The sequence below is a fragment of the Taudactylus pleione genome, unplaced genomic scaffold, assembly GCF_031769625.1.
Source record: "Taudactylus pleione unplaced genomic scaffold, aTauple2 ptg001704l, whole genome shotgun sequence".
Taxonomy (NCBI): domain Eukaryota; kingdom Metazoa; phylum Chordata; class Amphibia; order Anura; family Myobatrachidae; genus Taudactylus; species Taudactylus pleione.
In genome coordinates, this window is record NW_028286101.1 from 127071 (window position 1) to 137939 (window position 10869).

A 10869-nucleotide genomic window follows, 5' to 3' on the forward strand; every position below is an offset into this window, starting at 1 on the left:
ATGCACCACTAGCCCTCACAATTCCAGCACGTGCCTAGCCACCCATTTGTTCACTTTCCTCCTGGACCTGTCCAAAGCCACACTATTATAGCAATAGCGCCAGGAAAGCCTGGCGATGATAGGGGACCACACCAAAAGGCAGTTAGGCAATAACCGAACCACCTCTCTCAAGTCACGAACAATCGCATGGCGCAACTCTAAGGAAGTTTGCTGGCCCAGATCATTGCCCCCTAGATGGATAATTAACACTAAAGGGGGACCAAATTCAGCTACTGACCTGTGCAAGTTGCGCAACAAAGCTTCCCAAAGCATGCCCCTCTGCCCCAACCACCTAACACTCTCCCAACGTGGGAACACGGAGGCATCTACAGCAAAGCGCGACTGCCCGGCCCAAAAAATAAAAGAGTGACCAATAAACCAAATGGGCCTAGCGTCCTGGACACCTGCAAATATACAGAAATAAAATAGATGAGTATATATGCAACATGTAAATCACAAAGGAGGAGTGGGAGGGGGGGAGGAAGACTTGACCCAAGGTGAAAACCTACAAAAAACCTGCTGGATCTTTTCTATGCTTCTTTTATTCATATTAATATTATTTTAAGCTGATCGATCAATGTCCAAAGCAGGGCAAAAAACAGGACAAAATCTCTCGGGACCCCCACCGGAAAGGCAGCGAGTTGGCCAAGGCACTCAAGTCCAAACAAATAAAGTATAACAATTTATGATTCCACACGAACATATCTTCTGTAGGCATTGGACTTCCATCTTCCGAGAGCCTGGATTTCCTGTGAAGAAAGACCCAATGAGGCCGCAAAAGTGGTGGCACCTATTCTAAAAGAATGGGTGCCGTAAACCGAAGGGGAAAGACCGAGGTGCCGAATGCAGCGATGGAAGAACGATCTAAATTGGAATTTAGTCAGAGGAGATCCATCCTCATGCATAAGCCAAGCCCGGCCTGCAAAGAGTATATTGGGAGGCCAAGTGAACCGGACAAATCCAGTCATCAGGACAGGACTTCAGGGACACCCAGCGACCTCTACCCATCTGATCGGTCTTGGAAAGCCGAATACGGCACAACAGCGTATCGCGCAGCAGAATGTGGGAACGAAGCAGAGGGAGTTGAGCGTGGCGCGAAGACGCTATCAGCTCGCTGATGCGAAATGCCCCATGAAAGGCCATCGCAAAAGCGAGGCGGAATAACAGAACCTCGAATTGCGAAGAACAAATGCCCGTCAAACTTTCACCTAGACGCGCTAACAAATCAGGACCAATAGGACGACGCTGGTCATCCGTGGCAGGCCTGACGCGAGACCAACCCCTAAGGGCCCTTTGTATTACAAAAACCCTTAGTGATGTCTCTCTGCCCCGCTAGGTGCAAAAAAAATTAAATCCCAGCAAGCCTCTGGGCAACATAAGCCCGCGACCTGCCGGATCGAACAAGAAACAAACAAAAGCAACCATATTACTATAACGAGAGCTACCTGACGAACTCCGTCCTTGCAAAAAATTCTCCCACTGTTGCCAAGATGTCTGGTAGGCCGTCAACATCCGTGGGGCCACGGACCGACGTGCGAGATCTTCCATTCTGGTCTGATGATCTGCCAACAATGAAATGGAGAAGGCTCACCTTTTAATGCCGCGTACGGGGCCAATTTGCGGAACCTCCGCCAATCCTGTCTGGAGAGCGCATCTGCAATGGAATTATCAGTACCCGGCACATGACGAGCTGTGAACAATATGTTAAATTGCAAAGCGCGCAGAACCAGCCAAGCAAGAAGCCGCAACACAGGTAGCGACGACGATCTTTGGTTATTGATCACATGTACTACCCCCAGGTTATCGCACCAAAACACTATGGAACGGTCGCGCAACCGCTGACACCATAGCTCTAATGCCACCACTATGGGAAACAGCTCCAGTAGGAGCAAGTTCTTGGTCAATCCTGCCTGCACCCATTCCACCGGCCAAACCGAAAAACACCAATCTCCCCCCAGATAAGATCCGAAACCTGATGATCCAGCAGCATCTGTGAAGAGCTGCAGGCAAGCATTAGGCTGAGGATCTGCAGGCCAGACGTGCACTCCATTAAAATCGCCCAAAAATGTCTCCCAAACCGCCAGGTCCAGCTTTAGTTCAGCCGACAGCCGCAGAAAGTGCGGTTGACGTAGCCCTACCAAGGCCCTCTGTAGCTTCCGACAAAAAATCTTCCCCATCGGGATAACTAGTCACGCGAAGTTAAACAGCCCGAGCAGGGATTGACCTTGACGAAATGTTACCTTTCCTCCTGCCAACGCTAGGAGGATAGAATCCTGCAAATGATGAATCTTGTCCGGTGGCAGCCGGCAAAAACCCTCCAAGGTATCAATTTCAATACCCAAGAAAACCAGCTTAGTAGCTGGGCCCTCAGTTTTATCATGCACAATAGGTACTCCAAATTCCGAGAAGAGTGCTTGCAATGAAAAAAGGAGGCGATTGCAGCGACGCAAACCGGCTGGACCCACGCACAAGAAGTCATCCAAGTAATATGCTATGCTCGTCTCCCCAGACCCCACCGCGACACACCAATGGAGAAAGGAACTGAAATGCTCGAAGAACACGCAGGAAATCGAACAACCCATCAGAAGACATTTGTCCAGGTAGTAGCCATCCGGCAACCGAAACCCCATGAAGCGAAATGATTTAGGATGCAGGGGCAACACTCTGAAGGCGGACTCAATGTCCACTTTCGCCATGAAAGAACCCGGACCCGCTGCGTGAACTAACGCTAACGCAGATTCGAATGACTGGTACTGCACGCGGCAGACCTCAACATCTATGGCATCGTTAACTGACGTGCCTGACGGATGTGACAGGTGCTGAATTAAACGGTAACTCCAGGGGGCCTTCTTGGGGACGACACCCACCGCGGAAAGGACCAGATCGGGTATCGGAGGCTGTGGGAAAGGTCCAATCATGCGACCTAGCCCGACCTCCTTCATAACCTTGTCCTTAAGCACGTGAGGCAAATCGCAGGCCAAGCGTAAATTCCTAGGGGACCCGGAACCGACAGGCCGTATTATTGGAAGCGAAAACCCCTCTGCAAAACCCTTACTCAAAAAAGCGGCGTCATCCCGCACAGGATACCAGTCTAACCATTTTGCCATGGCATCCAGACGGATGGGAGTTGTCACTTTACTTTGAAGTCCCGGCCCCTGACCATTTGGCAGAGGGTGTCGTGGCGGAGGCCTGAGCTCCTCCTGGACTACGGGAGCAGTCCTTACTGGGGTGTGCCGCGCTGCAGCGGAGGCACTGGTGTCGAAAGCGACACCTGTTACCCAGAGTACAATTCCCATTATTGTATGCGTAACACTTACGCTTGTTTTGCCCTCCACTTGCTGTCCTTGGTGCCGAGGGGGACGAGGGTTGAACTGGCCGCCCAGGGAACTGATCAGAAAGGATGCGTGTAGGCTGTGTCACCTCCATCCACACCTCAACATCTTTACAACCCAATTCCATGACCTTGACCCGATCTTGCTTTTGACGAAACTCTTCGTCGTATTGACGCCACGCCGTACTGCGTGATGCCTTGAACAGGCCATGTATCAGGTGTAAGTATCGTATTACATTAAGGTACTCGGAAGGCCTGGTTTCAAGATAGCAAGTTGAGAACACGCAAAACCCAGATAGCCAATTCGTGTAGGACTTAAAGGCCTCCAGACCAATACCCCCTTTTGCCTTTGCGGTCGCAGCAGCATTTTTTGCCGAAGCTGTAAGGGTGAACATATCTATGTAGCGCACTTTTTTGAACCGCTGCTTAACCCTGGTACGCATACCTCGAGTGACAGCTATATTAGCGCAGTGTACTACATCCTCCGGACCCGCTCCATGATCTACACTGGTACTACTGCCGGAGGACCGTTCGCTAGAATGCCTTTGACGATGTGAGCGATGTCTACGAGACCTCCTTGCCCTTTTACGCCTAGCCTTATGCGAACTATCGCTTGAAGAGGAGGAGGAAATGGAAGTAGACCCGCAGTCAGATGTACTGTCACACTCACCAGAAGCACCGGCAAAGGCATTGCTGCCTCCAATCCCTGCGCCAGCTGTGACTTCAGCCGCCGCACTTCTGGTCGGAGCTGCGACCACTGGTAACTCCTACAGACTGTCGTCTGTAAAAGAAGAAACTGAAGCAGCATCGTGCGCATTTTCTGTGCCCGCAGCCTGATTAGGCTGAGGAAGGGAGATGGCAGAGGGAGAGAAAGAAAGAGAAGGAGTTGCTGGCATGGAAGCGAGGGAGAGACAACAAATCCTGCCTAACTGCTGCACCAGAGGGCCAAGCTGCGTCTGGACGGCGGACGCCGCTGACGCAGAAGGACCCCCCGTGTCAGCGTTTCCGGGTTGCTGGGTCAAAAGTGGCATCAGTGCACCCACCACAGAGACCAGCAGTCCAGCAATGGCACCAGCGTCAAACGAGGGAACACTCCCTGTCGACGCAGGCCATTCAGGCATAGAGACCGCCTGTGTAGCTGCCACACCTGCAGGCCTGGAAGAACTGGCTGCTACAGACATGGGGGAACCCATGTCTGAGTCACCATTATACACAGAGGGGAGCAGAATAGGAGGAGGACCAACCTGCCTGTCGCTGTTCATCTCCGCCCCCCGCCTGTGCTTGTAGTATCATGCGTGCAGGCCGGCGCCATGACAGGCACCCGGCCTGCACGCTTATGCCTCCTCTTCCGCCGCCCCTCCGCCCACACAGTGGCGGCCACCGGGGGAGAAGAGATAGGCGGTGTTACTGCCCGCTGCCACCCGCGGGAACGACCAGAGCGCGCGCCCGCGACTCCCGCGGGCACTGTAGCATGCCCGGCCTCTCCCGATCCACCTGCCCTGGTCACTGGTCGCGCTAATACTGGTGACCAGAGGGGAACCAGAGGCAGGCGGAGGCAGTGCAGCCGATTTCTCGTGGCACCGCCGTGGCCACGTGCCCGCGACCGTCCCGTTCCCTGGAGGTAAGGAGGGCACGCCTGACCCTCCCGAATGCCAGGAGGGCAGGGGATAAAGCGCGCCGGACCTGACACCGTCTGACAGATGGGCGGGTACCGAGCGCGCACGTTGGGGATGGCTCGTGCTGCTCCCCACAGATTTACTAGCAAGGGAAAGAAAGTTAGAAGATAAGAAAAGAGAGTGTAGGTATAGGGAAAGTATGGAGAAGAGAGTTAGATATACAGTAGGGAAAGAGAAAGTAGGGATGAATAAAGAACTTTTAATCCCAAAAGACAGATCTGCTAAGGAAGAACAGTACTTTCCTGGTCACAGATCAATTCAAAGAGGCAGATTTTACCACAGTAGATTCTCTACACCCTCTCACTAACTCCGCCCCTAACCTAACGTCCTATCACCACACCCTCTCACTAACCCTGCCCCTAACCTAACGTCCTATCACCACACCCTCTCACTAACTCCGCCCCTAACCTAACGTCCTATCACCACACCCTCCCACTATCTCCGCCCCTAACCTAACATCCTATCACCACACCCTCTCGCTAACCCCGCCCCTAACCTAACGTCCTATCACCACACCCTCTCACTAACCCTGCCCCTAACCTAACGTCCTATCACCACACCCTCTCACTAACTCCGCCCCTAACCTAACGTCCTATCACCACACCCTCCCACTATCTCCGCCCCTAACATCCTATCACCACACCCTCTCACTAACCCCGCCCCTAACCTAACGTCCTATCACATCTGCCTACTTGCTGTCAACAAACATTTTTTACTTTATTAACCCCTCTATCCCTGACTAGAAGTTTATGTGCCGTCGGCTCTATTCCTAACCTCCGTTATATTACTAATCCCTGCTTAGAGCATTGTCTGAAACCATGGCTGTGTGTGTCTCCTGTTACTCTCCGGCCATAACTAACCCTTTCCTTTCCAATTATCCTGGTTACCTGACAACTTGCCTTTATCAATGTGTGTGCTGTATTACAGGAGGTGTGTGCTACATTACAGGGGTGTGTGCTGTATTACAGGAGGTGTGTGCTGTATTACAGGGGATGTGTGCTGCATTACAGGGGATGTGTGCTGCATTACAGGGGATGTGTGCTGCATTACAGGGGGTGTGTGCTGCATTACAGGGGATGTGTGCTGCATTACAGGGGATGTGTGCTGCATTACAGGGGGTGTGTGCTGCATTACAGGGGATGTGTGCTGCATTACAGGGGTGTGTGCTGTATTACAGGGGGTGTGTGCTGCATTACAGGGGGTGTGTGCTGCATTACAGGGGATGTGTGCTGCATTACAGGGGATGTGTGCTGCATTACAGGGGATGTGTGCTGCATTACAGGGGATGTGTGCTGCATTACAGGGGATGTGTGCTGTATTACAGGAGGTGTGTTCTCCATTACAGGAGGTGTGTGCTGTATTACAGGGGATGTGTGCTGCATTACAGGGGATGTGTGCTGCATTACAGGGGATGTGTGCTGCATTACAGGGGGTGTGTGCTGCATTACAGGGGATGTGTGCTGCATTACAGGGGATGTGTGCTGCATTACAGGGGGTGTGTGCTGCATTACAGGGGATGTGTGCTGCATTACAGGGGTGTGTGCTGTATTACAGGGGGTGTGTGCTGCATTACAGGGGGTGTGTGCTGTATTACAGGAGGTGTGTGCTACATTACAGGGGTGTGTGCTGTATTACAGGAGGTGTGTGCTGTATTACAGGGGATGTGTGCTGCATTACAGGGGATGTGTGCTGCATTACAGGGGATGTGTGCTGCATTACAGGGGGTGTGTGCTGCATTACAGGGGATGTGTGCTGCATTACAGGGGATGTGTGCTGCATTACAGGGGGTGTGTGCTGCATTACAGGGGATGTGTGCTGCATTACAGGGGTGTGTGCTGTATTACAGGGGGTGTGTGCTGCATTACAGGGGGTGTGTGCTGCATTACAGGGGATGTGTGCTGCATTACAGGGGATGTGTGCTGCATTACAGGGGATGTGTGCTGCATTACAGGGGATGTGTGCTGCATTACAGGGGATGTGTGCTGTATTACAGGAGGTGTGTTCTCCATTACAGGAGGTGTGTGCTGTATTACAGGGGATGTGTGCTGCATTACAGGGGATGTGTGCTGCATTACAGGGGATGTGTGCTGCATTACAGGGGGTGTGTGCTGCATTACAGGGGATGTGTGCTGCATTACAGGGGATGTGTGCTGCATTACAGGGGGTGTGTGCTGCATTACAGGGGATGTGTGCTGCATTACAGGGGTGTGTGCTGTATTACAGGGGGTGTGTGCTGCATTACAGGGGGTGTGTGCTGCATTACAGGGGATGTGTGCTGCATTACAGGGGATGTGTGCTGCATTACAGGGGATGTGTGCTGCATTACAGGGGATGTGTGCTGCATTACAGGGGGTGTGTGCTGCATTACAGGGGATGTGTGCTGCATTACAGGGTGTGTGTGCTGCATTACAGGGGTGTGTGCTGTATTACAGGAGGTGTGTTCTCCATTACAGGAGGTGTGTGCTGCATTACAGGGGATGTGTGCTGCATTACAGGGGATGTGTGCTGCATTACAGGGGATGTGTGCTGCATTACAGGGGGTGTGTGCTGCATTACAGGGGATGTGTGCTGCATTACAGGGGATGTGTGCTGCATTACAGGGGGTGTGTGCTGCATTACAGGGGATGTGTGCTGCATTAAAGGGGTGTGTGCTGCATTAAAGGGGTGTGTGCTGCATTACAGGGGGTGTGTGCTGCATTACAGGGGGTGTGTGCTGCATTACAGGGGATGTGTGCTGCATTACAGGGGATGTGTGCTGCATTACAGGGGATGTGTGCTGCATTACAGGGGATGTGTGCTGCATTACAGGGGGTGTGTGCTGCATTACAGGGGGTGTGTGTGCTGTATTACAGGAGGTGTGTGCTACATTACAGGGGATGTGTTCTCCATTACAGGGGATGTGTGCTGTATTACAGGGGGTGTGTGCTGCATTACAGGGGATGTGTTCTCCATTACAGGGGATGTGTGCTGTATTACAGGGGGTGTGTGCTGCATTACAGGGGGTGTGTGCTGCATTACAGGGGATGTGTTCTCCATTACAGGGGATGTGTGCTGTATTACAGGAGGTGTGTGCTGCATTACAGGGGGTGTGTGCTGCATTACAGGAGTTGTGTGCTGTATTACAGGAGGTGTGTGCTGTATTACAGGGGGTGTGTGCTGTATTACAGGGGGTGTGTGCTGTATTACAGGGGGTGTGTGCTGTATTACAGGGGGTGTGTGCTGTATTACAGGGGATGTGTTCTCCATTACAGGGGATGTGTGCTGTATTACAGGGGGTGTGTGCTGCATTACAGGGGGTGTGTGCTGCATTACAGGGGGTGTGTGCTGCATTACAGGGGGTGTGTGCTGCATCACAGGGGATGTTTGCTGCATCACAGGGGATGTGTGCTGCATTACAGGGGGTGTGTGCTGCATTACAGGGGATGTGTGCTGCATTACAGGGGATTCGTGCTGCATTACAGGGGATGTGTGCTGCATTACAGGGGATGTGTGCTGCATTACAGGGGGTGTGTGCTGCATTACAGGGGATGTGTGCTGCATTACAGGGGTGTGTGCTGTATTACAGGGGGTGTGTGCTGCATTACAGGGGGTGTGTGCTGCATTACAGGGGATGTGTGCTGCATTACAGGGGATGTGTGCTGCATTACAGGGGATGTGTGCTGCATTACAGGGGATGTGTGCTGCATTACAGGGGATGTGTGCTGCATTACAGGGGATGTGTGCTGCATTACAGGGGATGTGTGCTGCATTACAGGGGGTGTGTGCTGCATTACAGGGGATGTGTGCTGCATTACAGGGGTGTGTGCTGCATTACAGGGGGTGTGTGCTGCATTACAGGGGGTGTGTGCTGCATTACAGGGGATGTGTGCTGCATTACAGGGGGTGTGTGCTGCATTACAGGGGATGTGTGCTGCATTACAGGGGATGTGTGCTGTATTACAGGGGGTGTGTGCTGCATTACAGGGGATGTGTGCTGCATTACAGGGGGTGTGTGCTGCATTACAGGGGATGTGTTCTCCATTACAGGAGGTGTGTGCTGCATTACAGGAGGTGTGTGCTGCATTACAGGGGGTGTGTGCTGTATTACAGGAGGTGTGTGCTGTATTACAGGGGATGTGAGCTGTATTACAGGGGGTGTGTGCTGCATTACAGGGGGTGTGTGCTGCATTACAGGGGGTGTGTGCTGCATTACAGGGGATGTGTGCTGCATTACAGGGGGTGTGTGCTGCATTACAGGGGGTGTGTGCTGCATTACAGGGGATGTGTGCTGCATTACAGGGGGTGTGTGCTGCATTACAGGGGATGTGTGCTGCATTACAGGGGGTGTGTGTTGCATTACAGGGGGTGTGTGCTGCATTACAGGGGATGTGTGCTGCATTACAGGGGGTGTGTGCTGCATTACAGGGGATGTGTGCTGCATTACAGGGGATGTGTGCTGCATTACAGGGGATGTGTGCTGCATTACAGGGTGTGTGTGCTGCATTACAGGGGGTGTGTGTGCTGTATTACAGGAGGTGTGTGCTACATTACAGGGGATGTGTTCTCCATTACAGGGGATGTGTGCTGTATTACAGGGGGTGTGTGCTGCATTACAGGGGATGTGTTCTCCATTACAGGGGATGTGTGCTGTATTACAGGGGGTGTGTGCTGCATTACAGGGGATGTGTTCTCCATTACAGGGGATGTGTGCTGTATTACAGGAGGTGTGTGCTGCATTACAGGGGGTGTGTGCTGCATTACAGGAGTTGTGTGCTGTATTACAGGAGGTGTGTGCTGTATTACAGGGGGTGTGTGCTGTATTACAGGGGGTGTGTGCTGTATTACAGGGGGTGTGTGCTGTATTACAGGGGGTGTGTGCTGTATTACAGGGGATGTGTTCTCCATTACAGGGGATGTGTGCTGCATTACAGGGGGTGTGTGCTGCATTACAGGGGGTGTGTGCTGCATTACAGGGGGTGTGTGCTGCATCACAGGGGGTGTGTGCTGCATCACAGGGGATGTGTGCTGCATCACAGGGGATGTGTGCTGCATTACAGGGGGTGTGTGCTGCATTACAGGGGATGTGTGCTGCATTACAGGGGATGTGTGCTGCATTACAGGGGATGTGTGCTGCATTACAGGGGGTGTGTGCTGCATTACAGGGGATGTGTGCTGCATTACAGGGGATGTGTGCTGCATTACAGGGGGTGTGTGCTGCATTACAGGGGGTGTGTGCTGCATTACAGGAGGTGTGTGCTGCATTACAGGAGGTGTGTGCTGCATTACAGGAGGTATGTGCTGTATTACAGGGGGTGTGTGCTGTATTACAGGAGGTGTGTGCTGTATTACAAGGGGTGTGTGCTGCATTACAGGGGGTGTGTGCTGCATTACACGAGGTGTGTGCTGTATTACAGGGGATGTGTGCTGTATTACAGGGGATGTTTGCTGTATTACAGGGTGTGTGTGCTGTATTACAGGAGGTGTGTGCTGTATTACAGGGGGTGTGTGCTGTATTACACGAGGTGTGTGCTGTAATACATGTAACACTATGTATAAAATATAGGGACTGCTATAAGTTATAACTAACTGTAAGTTCAATACATATATGTACACTAATAATTTACATATATTTATCTGGTAAAATTCTATCTGTCTTAAAGAAAATAAATAAAAAGAATAAGATAAATATATATCTATGTTTAATATGCTATTTAATTTATTTACAGTGTTCATTGGTTATGTATATTGTTGTCATAATGTGACTGGAATAGCATGGGAGGGAGAGATAATGCTGCATGAGATGTGCTGCAGGAGTAGAGGAACACATGGCCTGGGAGGGAGAGA